Source organism: Triticum aestivum, chromosome 6B (genome assembly GCF_018294505.1).
Source record: "Triticum aestivum cultivar Chinese Spring chromosome 6B, IWGSC CS RefSeq v2.1, whole genome shotgun sequence".
In the NCBI taxonomy this organism is placed as follows: domain Eukaryota; kingdom Viridiplantae; phylum Streptophyta; class Magnoliopsida; order Poales; family Poaceae; genus Triticum; species Triticum aestivum.
This window is the reverse complement of record NC_057810.1, coordinates 68,975,016-68,989,353: the sequence shown is the minus strand read 5'-3', so window position 1 is coordinate 68,989,353 and position 14,338 is coordinate 68,975,016.

Below are 14,338 nucleotides of genomic sequence, written 5' to 3'. Positions count from 1 at the left end.
TGGTAGGAAACAAGGCCTAAGGTTCATACTTTCACTAGGGCAAGTTCTCTCAACAATAATAACACAGATAGATCATATAACAATCCCTCAACATGCAACAAAGAGTCACTCCAAAGCCACTAATAGAAGAGAACAAACGAAGAGATTATGGTAGGGTACGAAACCACCTCAAAGTTATTCTTTCGGATCAATCTATTCAAGAGTTCGTACTAGGATAACACCTTAAGACACAAATCAACCAAAACCCTAATGTCACCTAGATACTCCATTGTCACCTCAAGTATCCGTGGGCATGATTATACGATATGCATCACACAATCTCAAATTCATCTATTCAACCAACACAAAGCACTTCAAAGAGTGCTCCAAAGTTTCTACCGGAGAGTCAAGACGAAAACGTGTGCCAACCCCTATGCATAGGTTCATGGGCGGAACCTGCAAGTTGATCACCAAAACATACATCAAGTGGATCAATAGAATACCCCATTGTCACCACGGTTATCCCATGCAAGACATACATCAAGTGTTCTCAAATCATTAAAAACTCAATCCGATAAGATAACTTCAAAGGGAAAACTCAATCCATTACAAGAGATTAGAGGGGGGAGAAACATCATAAGATCCAACTATAATAGCAAAGCTTGCGATACATCAAGATCGTGCCATAGAGGGAACACGAGATAGAGCACAAGAGAGAGAGATCAAACACATAGCTACTGGTACATACCCTCAGCCCCGAGGGTGAACTACTCCCTCCTCATCATGAAGATCGCCGGAATGATGATGAAGATGACCACCGGTGAGGGATCCCCCCTCCGGCAGGGTGCCGAAATAGGGTCCTGATTAACTTTTGGTGGCTGCAGAGGCTTGCGGTGGCGGAACTCCCGATCTATCTTCTCCGTGGATGTTTTTAGGATATATGGGATTATATAGGTGAAGGAAGTCGGTCGGGGGGTGCTCGAGGGGCCCACGAGACAGGGGGGCGCACCCAGGAAAGGTGGGCGCGCCCTCCTATCTCCTGGCCTCCTCGAGGCTCTTCTGACGTGAAGTCCAAGTCTTCTGGATCATATTCTTCTCAAAAATCACGCTCCCGAAGGTTTCATTCCGTTTAGACTCCGTTTGATATTCCTTTTCTTCGAAATACTGAAACAGGCAATAAAACAGCAATATGGGCTGGGCCTCCGGCTAGTAGGTTAGTCCCAAAAGTAATATAAAAGTATATAATAAAGCCCGTAATCATTCAAAACAGATAATAAAATAGCATGAATGCTTCATAAATTATAGATACGTTGGAGACGTATCAGCTGCCGCGTCACCCGGCCCGACCGGCCCGTCGGCTGCCGCGTCCCCTGGCCCATCTTCGGCCCCGACTGCTGCTTCACCCGGTCCCTCGGCGGTCTCCTCGCCGCGCGCTGACACGCTGTCGTCTGCCACGGTGATCAAGGATGCTACTCCACCATCGCCGCCACAGCTCACCTCGCCTTCTGTCAAGGGCAGTCCTGCCCCCTCAACCGCGACCCCTCCAGCTGCTCCTACACACAGCATGGTTACGCGCACCCGCGAACATACTCGCCATGCTCTTATCCCTACTGATGGGACCATCCGATATGATCCCCGTCGCCGCGCATTTCATGCGGTGCCTGTCTCTCATCGTGATGCTCTACGTGAGACTGCCTGGCGTACAACAATGATTGATGAGCTCGCTGCCCTTCACCACAACAAGACTTGGGTTCTTGTGCCTCGACCGCGCGGAGTCAATATTGTTGAGAGCAAATGGATATTCAAGACCAAGCACCGTCCGGATGGCTCTGTTGATAAGTACAAAGCTTGACTGGTTGCTCGTGGTTTCACCCAGCAGCTTGGCATTGACTATGGTGATACGTTCAGTACGGTTGTCAAGCCGGCCATCGTTCGAGTAGTTCTTGCCCTGGCTGTGTCTGGCGGTTGGACTCTTCGACAAATTGATGTCAGCAACGCTTTCCTTCATGGGTATCTCTCAGAGGACGTCTATATGCAGCAACCACCTGGCTCTGAGGATGCTCGGTTTCCCTCGCATGTGTGCAAGCTCCAGCGCTCTCTCTATGGACTCAAACAGTCTTCTCGTGCATGGTATGCTCGGCTCAGTGCTTGTCTTTTCAAGCTGGGTTTTCGTATCCTCCAAAGCAGATACATCTATGTTTTTCTTCCGCTATCGTGATGTTCAGATCTATATGCTTGTCTATGTGGATAATATCGTCATTGCCGGATCTTCTCCACGAGCTGTTGATGGTCTTGTTCACTCCCTTGCGGCCAGTTTTCCTATCAAGGACCTTGGGCCGTTGGAGTACTTTTTGGTCTGGAAGCGTCATACAATTCAGGGAGGATGACATTGACTCATCGGAAGTATGTCTTGGATCTTTTGCACCGTGTGAGCATGGAGAATTGTAAGCCTACTTCCACACCGATGTCTACTTCCGATCAACTTGTACGAGTGTCTGGACAGCCTCTCAGTACCGATGACTGTTTCCGGTATCGCAGTGTTGTTGGTGGACTGCATTATTTAACTCTCACTCATCCAGATATTTCGTTCGCAGTGAACAAGGTGTGCCAGTTTCTCTCACAGCCCACCGATGTTCATTGGGAAGTTGTTAAGCGGATTTTGCGCTATGTGAAAGGAATGTTGCACATAGGGCTGAAGTTTCGCAAGGCTGTTTCCACTAGCATTAGTATCTTCACTGATGCAGATTAGGCAGGATGTCCTGATGATCATCGATCAACTGGAGGTTTTGCCATCTTTGTTAAACCGGACCTCATTTCCAGGAGTTCTAAGAAACAACCGACAATGTCGAGATCCAGTACAGAAGCCGAGTACAATGCCTTGGCGAATGGAGCTACTGAAGCCATCTGGGTAGAGTCACTACTCAAAGAGCTTGGAGAATCTCAGCAGCGAGTTCCTGTTCTATGGTGTGATAATTTAGGGGCCACATATCTGACTGCCAACCCAGTTTTCCATGCGCGTACCAAGCACATCGAGGTTGATTTTCATTTTGTGCGCGAGCGTGTTGCTTCTGGAGCTCTTGAGGTCGGATTCATTTCTTCTAATGATCAGCTGGCTGATGTGTTTACTAAAACAGCCACCCGACAGATGCTAGGCCGTTTTAGTACCAATCTAAATCTTGTACAGAGTAAAGTTCAGATTGAGGGGGAGTGTTAAGATAGGTCTAGCGTGTCGTGTACACGTACCCTATATGCATGTAATTGTATATGCTGATTGTTATATAAAGAAAGACGTGGAGAGGTTTTGCCCCACGAAAAACCCTATTTTCAAACTAAGACCGCGACGACGCCTTCAAAAAGGGAACAATTCGCCGCCGCCGATCTGTTTGAGGATAGAGCAGGTTTTCATCCTGGCCAACAATCACCACCACCGTACGGAAAACCCGACAACCATGCCGCCCACACGGCCATGGTCACCAGGCAGCACCAAACCACGGGCTCTACCATAAGCACCGCGCTACCACCTCCAGGGCCGCCGCCCTGGCATCCAAGACCTTGACACCACCTCATCCAAAAGTGGCCGCTGCTCCAATCAAAGAGACGAATGCTTCAATATTCATGTTATCTCTGCCTGCAGCTGGAATATGCTAGTTGATCTCTGTTAGTAAAATTTCAATTTACTGAACTGAAATTGATTGCATCTTTATTACCGTGTATGGGGTATCCTACATTTTTAAGTAAATCGCCTGAGGTCCGGAACAAACGTCAGCAGGTTTGATGGAGTTGACAACATTTTGTCGCTGGACATGCATACATCTTTCTCATAGACATGAAAGAATCAGCAACGAGCTCTGAAACTTCTTGTGGAGCTCTTGTAATTAGTATGGGAAGCAAATATTTGCGGGCAGCAATTGCAAGGACTAGATACTTGCACTTTGATAATTAGTAATTTGGTACCAGCAGCGGATCCAGCCCAGCAGGCCGTTGCGGGCGCCCTTCATATACTGTAGCAATTGCCACAGTATTAACATGCTCTCTCTTACCTCCTCTTTTTCACATGAGAAGTAAAAGTATATCAATAGATCTGAGCTGTTGATATCATTATTTAGTGGTCCGATTAACTCTTATCTTTTTGCCTCACATGTGAAAAGAGTGGGGCAAGAGAGAGCATGCTAAAATTTGCCTTGCCACAGTACACAAAGGATTTGGGCCTCAGGCCTCGGGCCTGGCACCCGCCCTAGGTCTTACATCCAGCACATGATCACTTACGATCTTTACATTGTCTCAAAAAAAAAAACTAACGATCTTTACAATGTGGGCAGGTGGCTTGGAAGATGAATGGTATTGTAGCAAGTAGGATAGGCACACTTCATTGCAGTATATCTGCATGAGTATTATAACCGGAGAGAAACTGATCCTTCGTCCTGTCCTTCCATTTTCCTTAATTTTAATCCATCTTGTATAAGGGAGGGTTGCTGAACTACATAGTGGTGAAATGACTTTAGTTGATAGTTTTTGCATCAGTAATAAACAACATAAATTGTATGCTGATTTTGAATTCATGGCTCACATTGTTTGGGACTTTGATATATTCACACCACCCCTCTACTTTTGTTTGTCGATGACCAACTTTATTAAGAAAATGACCAATTTGTTTTATAAAAAATGCTAAATTTTAATCAATTTGACATAGATTTCAAGCCTGCAAATTAATAGAAAATGACAATTTTGTCCTCGCCATTTTCACAAAGTTATGCATTTTTTCTCCCCACTGGAACCATTGTGTCACCCCCCTGGCCACTCCTCTTTTCTGCTCTGATGAGCCCCACTGTCTAAAAATGCTAAAAAAATCTTAAAATAGTTTTATAAAAAAAAGAGAATAAGTGTTTTTCCGGGAAGATTCATTCTAATTATACTAGTTAATATCCCCGCGTTGCAATTAAACAACATATAGTCATTTACTGGCAAAGAGCCATCCTTTCTTTGTCACTATGCATGCGGGACAATGAAAATATGATTTCCGGCATCTGATAAACGACACCATATTTTTTTTATTCCTTACTTTTCATAGCCAATTATATAACCACCTGACAATTTTTCATCACAACACACACACTATGGGAATTTCAATGCACGCCGAGTGCCAGAAAGACTCGGCAAAGGGTCAAATAAACTCGGTAAAACCTTTGCCGAGAATTGTTCTTGGCAAAGAGTACTCGGCGTACACCTCTTAGGCAAACACAGCTTTACTGAGAACCAACCATCGCGCACTCGGCAAACTGTTTGCAAGAGGCAAACAGTGCGTCTCGGCAAAATAAAGTGACTTCACGACCACTGATTCCGTCATATCTTTGCCGAGAGCTGCCACTGGGCAAACTCTTGCACAATGCCAAGAGCCAAGCCACGGGCTCTCAGCAAAGTATACCCACAGTCACCGAGCAATTAAACACTACCAAACTTGCCACTGCACCTCTTTACCGAGAGAGCACTGTTTGGCTCTCGGCATACATAGCGTTTGCCAAAGATCTTCCTTTTGCCGAGCATGTTTCGAGCAATGACTCGATAAATGCATATGTTTGCCGTGCTGCATCTATTGCTGAGTTTACCTCTCGGCTTACTTAGCTTTGCCGAATGCCCATGTTTTGGTTCTCGGTGAAGAGCCAAGCACTCATGTACGTTGAAATTCTATTAGGGACATCTCCTTCTTCGTTTATACTTCATGTATGTAATAAGAAGATAAAGCGACATGTGTGTCGATTCTTTTTATAGCGAAGTGTGTAGTTCATTTTTTTTGTTTGAGACAACCTCGCATGCTTTATTCACTGTCCATAACGTTTATAAGTACAAAATCAAGATCTCCAGGCTGGCCCAGCCATACATGACAGCCAAAACCTAAAGACAAAGCATACTTAGCGAGGTTATGAGCCTCGAAATTCGAGCTCCTAAACTCATGAACTACTTTACATGACATAAAAGAATTTGCACGGTGTATTATCTCATGCACTATAGCTGCATACTTAGATGCCGAGTTCTTGTGGACATCTTCTACCACTCTCTTACAATCCGATGCAATCTGAATTTTGTGTTCGTATAGATCCTCCGCCAAGGCTTGCCCTTCCCTCACAACAATCGCTTCCAGGGTACTTGCATCGGTGATGAACTCGATTTTTAAGGCCGAAGCTCCCAAGAACCTGCCATTGTGGTCTTGGCACACCACCCCCGCTGCACCGCACTCCCCGTCCATAGACACCGCTGCGTCCACATTCATTTTTGCATGTCCTTCCGGCGGTGCAATCCACACAGATGGTCTGATACTGGCTAGCTTCTGTGCCCCCTCTCTCCTTTCTCTAGCAGCTCCAAATCCCTAAGATAATGGTTTATGAAAGAGTTGGTAGAAAAAGGACTATCAAAAATCTCTTCGTGTATAGCTCTCCTTATCGCTCGCCAAACAGCCCAAAGAGTCACAACCATCTGAGTGAATTCCTCATGTGATAGCGAGTCGTGTGTTGTGAAAACCCAGTTTTTTGCGTCAAAGGACAAGTTGTCAAGCATTACCTCCACTGTTTCCTCTGAACGAAGTGACCAAACACTTCTAGCCATCACACAATCAATCAGTGCATGCTTCCAGTCATCTTGTGCAGAACAAAAGGCGCACACACTCGTCGTCGCCATATTCCTGTGATGTAACACCCCGGCTGTTGGAATTGTCTCATGACAAAGCCTCCACAACAACACTTTTATTTTTGATGGAACCTTAATGTGCCATATGGAGGTCCAAACTGATTCCTCTGCTGCCTCATTTGAGTGTCCACCTGCCGGCTGTAATAACGCTTCCCGTTGTAACTTCGTTTTCAGCAGAAATTTATACACTAACTGTACTGAAAAAACTCCTTTATCATCTTCTCCCCATGCCCAAAAATCATCAACTCTTCTAGTACATAGCGGTATCTTGAGGATTGTATTGGCATCAATGGGCAAGAAAACCGCACGTATCTTGTCTTCCATCCACCTTGCGGAGCTGGTGTCAACTAATTCAGCAACACGCTCCGGTCTATCAGCCACCAGACACGCCATAGGTCTCATGAGTCCTGACCGGGGGAGCCAATTCTGTTCCCAGATTCTTGTTTCCTCTCCCGTTCCAATTCTTCAGATCAACCCTTGTTCTAGTACTCCTCTACCCTCCAAAATAGATCTCCAAATCTGCGACGGCCGACCTCCTAGCTCGGCCTCTAGGAAAGGAGTAGAAGGAAAATACTTAGCTTGCAAAATTCTTGCACTCAAATTAGTAGGAGACTGTATTATGTGCCATGCTTTTGTCTTGACAGTAGTGATATGTTAAACAGGTCAATATCTCGAAATCCAAGTCCTCCCAAATACTTAGGTTTAGTGCACACATCCCATGATACCCAGCATCGTTTCCTCTTCCCTCCCTACCAGAACTGTCTAATCAAAGAAGTTATACTTCCAGAAATGCCTCTGGGAAGCCTGAAACAAGACATAGAATAAACGGGTATAGCATGGGCCACTGCCTTGATTAAGACCTCCTTGCCAGCATAAGATAGTAGCTTCTCCATCCACCCCTTCATTTTCTCCCATACCCTGTCCCTTAGGTATTTGAATGTGCCATTCTTAGCCTGCCCCACCTCCGTTGGCATCCCTAGATACCCGTCACTAAGCTGCTCATCATAAACCTGTAAAGTGTTTTTGATCCCATCCCTTAACACCCGTGGACAGCCTTTGCTAAAAAAGATTGAAGACTTCTCATTATTAACTCTTTGCCCCGACGCAGTGCAATATGTCTCCAACAGGTTTGATACCACTTCTGCCCCTTTTGTACTCGCCTTGAACAGCAACAGGCTATCATCAACAAAGAGCAAGTGGTTGACAACCGGGGCTGTCGGCGCCACCTGGACTCCTGAAAATGCTGACGACTGAGGAACTGATTTCAGTAGGCATGAAAGGCCCTCCGCTGCTATCAAGAAAAGGTAAGGGGAGATAGGATCTTGCTGCCGAATACCTCTGCTAGGATTGAACTCCTCCAACTTTTCACCATTAAACAAAACCGAAAAGGAAACTGATTTGATCATGTTCATTACCACATTTATCCACTCCGGAGCAAAACCGAGCCGCTCCATCATTGCTTGAAGATAATCCCATTCGAGCATGTCGTAAGCTTTCATCATATCTAGCTTAAGAGCACAATGACTGTTTTTCTTGGACATGCTTCCCTTCATGAAATGCAAGCATTCATATGCCGTAATTATATTATCAGATATGAGTCTACCAGGAACAAAGGCAGATTGTTCCTCTGAGATATTGTCTGGTAAAATTTTCTTCAATCTGTTTGCAATCACCTTCGAAGCAATTTTATACAGTACGTTGCATAAGCTGATAGGCCTGAACTGACTAAGCAAGGATGGGCTCATTACCTTTGGGATGAGGACCAGGAAAATACCATTGATATGTTGGGGAACCTTGCAGAAAATTAAAATTTTTCCTACGATTTCACCAAGATCCATCTATAAGTTGATCTAAGCAACGAGTGATGGGAGAGAGATTGCATCTACATACCACTTTGCAGATCGTGCGGAAGCATTCAAAAGAACGGGGTTGAAGTAGTCGTTCTCGTCGTGATCCTATCACCGGAGATCCTAGCGCCGAACGGACGGCACCTCCGCGTTCAACACACGTACGGTCAGCGTAACGTCTCCTCCGTCTTGATCCAGCAAGGGGAAAGAAGAGGTTGATGATGATAGCTCCAGCAGCAGCACAACGGCGTGGTGGTGGTGGAACAGCAACACTCCGGCAGGGCTTAGCAGGGGGAGGGAGGCGCCAGAACTTCAGGGTGTGGCTGCCCCCTCCCCCCTCCCTTTATATAGGCCCCCAGGGGGGCACCAGCCCTGGGAGATCTAATCTCCCAAGGGGGCGGCGGCCAAGGGGGGTGGAGTACCCCCCAAGGCAAGTGGGGCGCCCCCCCCCCCCACCCTAGGGTTTCAACCCTAGGCGCAGGGGGTGGGCCAAGGGGGGCGCACCAGCCCACTATTGGCTGGTTCCCCTCCCCACTTCGGCCCTTGGGGCCCTCCGGGATGGGTGGCCCCACCCGGTGGACCCTCGGGACCCTTCTGGTGGTCCCGGTACAATACTGGGTGACCCCGAAACTTTCCCGCTGGCCGAAATACCACTTCCTATATATATTTCTTCACCTCCGGACCATTCCGGAACTCCTCGTGACGTCCGGGATCTCATCCGGGCCTCCTAACAACATTCGGTATGCTGCATACTCATATTCATACAACCCTAGCGTCACCGAACCTTAAGTGTGTAGACCCTACGGGTTCGGGAGACACGTAGACATGACCGAGACGGCTCTCGGGCAATAACCAACAGCGGGATCTGGATACCCATGTTGGTTCCCACATGCTCCTCGATGATCTCATCGGATGAACCACGATGTCGAGGATTCGAACAACCCCGTATACAATTCCCTTTGTCAATTGGTACGTTACATGCCCGAGACTCGATCGTCGGTATCCCAATACCTCGTTCAGTCTCGTTACCGGCAAGTCACTTTACTCATATCGTAATGCATGATGTCGTGACCAAACACTTGGTCACTTTGAGCTCATTATGATGATGCATTACCGAGTGGGCCCAGAGATACCTCTCCGTCATACGGAGTGACAAATCCCAGTCTCGATCCGTGTCAACCCAACAGACACTTTCGGAGATACCTGTAGTGCACCTTTATAGTCACCCAGTTACGTTGTGACGTTTGGTACACCCAAAGCACTCTTACGGTATCCGGGAGTTACACGATCTCATGGTCTAAGGAAGAGATACTTGACATTGGAAAAGCTCTAGCAAAACGAACTACACGATCTTGTGCTATGCTTAGGATTGGGTCTTGTCCATCACATCATTCTCCTAATGATGTGATCCCGTTGTCAATGACATCTAATGTCCATAGTCAGGAAACCATGACTATCTGTTGACCAACGAGCTAGTCAACTAGAGGCTCACTAGGGACATGTTATGGTCTATGTATTCACACGTGTATTACGATTTTCGGGTAATACAGTTATAGCATGAATAAAAGACAATTATCATGAATAAGGAAATATAATAATAACCCTTTTATTATTGCCTCTAGGGCATATTTCCAATAGTCTCCCACTTGCACTAGAGTCAATAATCTAGTTACATTGTGATGAATCGAACACCCATAGAGTTCTGGTGTTGATCATGTTTTGCTCGCGAGAGAGGTTTAGTCAACGGATCTGCGACATTCAGATCCATATGTACTTTGCAAATATCTATGTCTCCATCTTGAACATTTTCACGGATGGAGTTGAAGCGACGCTTGATGTTCCTGGTCTTCTTGTGAAACCTGGGCTCCTTGGCAAGGGCAATAGCTCCAGTGTTGTCACAGAAGAGTTTGATCGGCCCCGACGCATTGGGTATGACTCCTAGGTCGGTGATGAACTCCTTCACCCATATTACTTCATGCGCTGCCTCCGAGGCTGCCATATACTCCGCTTCACATGTAGATCCCGTGCCACGACGCTCTGCTTGCAGCTGCACCAGCTTACTGCTCCACCATTCAACATATACACGTATCCGGTTTGTGACTTAGAGTCATCCAGATCTGTGTCGAAGCTAGAGTCGACGTAACCCTTTACGACAAGCTCTTCGTCACCTCCATAAATGAGAAACATGTCCTTTGTCCTTTTCAGGTACTTCAGGATATTCTTGACCGCTGTCTAGTGTTCCTTGCCAGGATTACTTTGGTACCTTCCTACCAAACTCACGGCAAGGTTTACATCAGGTCTAGTACACAGCATATGGCATACATAATAGATCCTATGGCTGAGGCATAGGGGATGACGCTCATCTCTTCTTTATCTTTTGCCGTGGTCGGGCATTGAGCCGAGCTCAATCTCACACCTTGCAGTACAGGCAAGAACCCTTTCTTGGACTGATCCATTTTGAACTTCTTCAAAATCTTATCAAGGTATGTGCTTTGTGAAAGACCTATGAGGCGTCTCGATCTATCCCTATAGATCTTGATGCCTAATATATAAGCAGCTCTCCAAGGTCCTTCATTGAAAAACACTTATTCAAGTAGGCCTTAATGCTGTCCAAGAATTCTATATCATTTCCCATCAAAAGTATATCATCTACATATAATATGAGAAATGCTACAGAGCTCCCACTCACTTTCTTGTAAACGTAGGCTTCTCCATAAGTCTGCGAAAACCCAAACGCTTTGATCATCTCATCAAAGCGAATGTTCCAACTCCGAGATGCTTGCACCAGCCCATAAATGGATAGCTGGAGCTTGCATACTTTGTTAGCATTCTTAGGATCGACAAAACCCTCCGGCTGCATCATATACAGTTCTTCCTTAAGATGCCCGTTAAGGAATGCCGTTTTGACGTCCATCTGCCATATCTCATAATCATAGTATGCGGCAATTGCTAACATGATTCGGACAGACTTAAGCTTCGCTACGGGAGAAAAAGTCTCATCATAGTCAATCCCTTGAACTTGCCGATAACCCTTAGCGACAAGTCGAGCTTTATAGATGGTGATATTACCATCCGCGTCCGTCTTCTTCTTAAAGATCCATTTGTTTTCTATCGCTCACCGATCATCGGGCAAGTCCGTCAAAGTCCATACTTTGTTTTCATACATGGATTCTATCTCGGATTTCATGGCTTCTAGCCATTTGTCGGAATCTGGGCCCGCCATTGCTTCTTCATAGTTCGAAGGTTCACCGTTGTCTAACAACATGATTTCCAGGACAGGGTTGCCATACCACTCTGGTGCGGAACGTGTCCTTGTGGACCTACGAAGTTCAGTAGCAACTTGATCCGAAGTACCTTGATCATCATCATTGTTTTCCTCTTCAGTTGGTGTAGGCATCACAGGAACATTTTCCTGAGCTGCACTACTATCCCGTTCAAGAGGTAGTACTTCATCGAGTTCTACTTTCCTCCCACTTACTTCTTTCGAGAGAAACTCTTTTTCCAGAAAGGATCCGTTCTTGGCAACAAAGATCTTGCCCTCGGATCTTAAGTAGAAGGTATACCCAATGGTTTCTTTAGGGTATCCTATGAAGACGCATTTTTCCGACTTGGGTTCGAGCTTTTCAGGTTGAAGTTTCTTGACATAAGCATCGCATCCCCAAACTTTTAGAAACGACAGCTTAGGTTTCTTCCCAAACCATAATTCATACGGTGTCGTCTCAACGGATTTAGACGGTGCCCTATTTAAAGTGAATGTAGCTGTCTCTAGAGCGTATCCCCAAAATGATAGCGGTAAATCGGTAAGAGACATCATAGATCGCACCATATCCAATAGAGTGCGATTACGATGTTCGGACACACCGTTACGCTGAGGTGTTCCAGGCGGCGTGAGTTGTGAAACGATTCCACATTTTCTCAAGTGTGTACCAAATTCGTGACTTAAATATTCTCCTCCACGATCCGATCGTAAGAACTTTATCTTTCGGTCACGTTGATTCTTTACTTCATTCTGAAATTCCTTGAACTTTTCAAAGGTCTCAGACTTGTGTTTCATCAAGTAGACATATCCATATCTACTCAAGTCATCAGTGAGAGTGAGAACATAACGATATCCTCCGCGAGCCTCAACGCTCATTGGACCGCACACATCGGTATGTATGATTTCCAACAAGTTGGTTGCTCGCTCCATTGTTCCGGAGAACGGGGTCTTGGTCATTTTGCCCATGAGGCATGGTTCGCATGTGTCAAATGATTCATAATCGAGAGACTCTAAAAGTCCATCAGCATGGAGCTTCTTCATGCGCTTGACACCAATGTGACCAAGGCGGCAGTGCCACAAGTATGTGGGACTATCGTTATCAACTTTACATCTTTTGGTATTCATGCTATGAATATGTGTAACATTACGTTCGAGATTCATTAAGAATAAACCATTGACCATTGGGGCATGACCATAAAACATATCTCTCATATAAATAGAACAACCATTATTCTCGGATTTAAATGAGTAGCCATCTCGTATTAAACGAGATCCAGATACAATGTTCATGCTCAAACTTGGCACTAAATAACAATTATTGAGGTTTAAAACTAATCCCGTAGGTAAATGTAGAGGTAGCGTGCCGACGGCGATCACATCGACCTTGGAACCATTCCCGACGCGCATCGTCACCTCGTCCTTCGCCAGTCTCCGCTTATTCCGCAGCTCCTGCTGTGAGTTACATATGTGAGCAACGGCACCGGTATCGAATACCCAGGAGTTACTACGAGTACTGGTAAGGTACACATCAATTACATGTATATCAAATATACCTTTAGTGTTGCCGGCCTTCTTGTCCGCTAAGTATTTGGGGCAGTTCCGCTTCCAGTGACCCTTCCCCTTGCAATAAAAGCACTCAGTTTCAGGCTTGGGTCCATTCTTTGACTTCTTCCCGGCAACTGGCTTACCGGGCGCGACAACATCTTTGTCGTCCTTCTTGAAGTTCTTCTTACCCTTGCCCTTCTTGAACTTAGTGGTCTTATTGACCATCAACACTTGATGTTCTTTCTTCATTTCAACCTCTACTGACTTCAGCATTGAAAATACTTCAGGAATGGTCTTTACCATCCCCTGCATGTTGTAGTTCATCACAAAGCTCTTGAGGTGGGAGCGACTGAAGGATTTTGTCGATGACCGCCTCATCCGGGAGGTTAATGTCCAGTTGGGACAGGCGGTTGTGCAACCCAGACATTTTGAGTATATGCTCACTGACAGAACTATTTTCCTCCATCTTACAACTATAGAACTTGTCGGAGACTTCATATCTCTCGACCCGGGCATGATCTTGGAAAACTAGTTTCAGCTCCTCAAACATCTCATATGCTCCGTGTTGCTCAAAACACTTTTGGAGCCCCGGTTCTAAGCTGTAAAGCATGCCGCACTGAACGAGGGAGTAATCATCAACGCGAGTCTGCCAAGCATTCATAATGTCTTGGTTCTCTGGGACGGGTGCATCACCTAGCGGTCCTTCTAGGACATATTATTTCCTGGCAGCTATGAAGATGATCCTCAGGTTCCGGACCCAGTCCGTATAGTTGCTGCCATCATCTTTCAGCTTGGTTTTCTCTAGGAACGCGTTGAAGTTCGTGTTGACATGAGCGTTGGCCATTTGATCTACAAGACATATTTTGCAAAAGTTTTAGACTAAGTTCATGATAATTAAGTTCATCTAATCAAATTATTTAATGAACTCCCACTCAGATCAGACATCCCTCTAGTCATCTAAGTGTTACACAATCCGAGTCGACTAGGCCGTGTCCGATCATCACATGAGACGGACTAGTCATCATCGGTG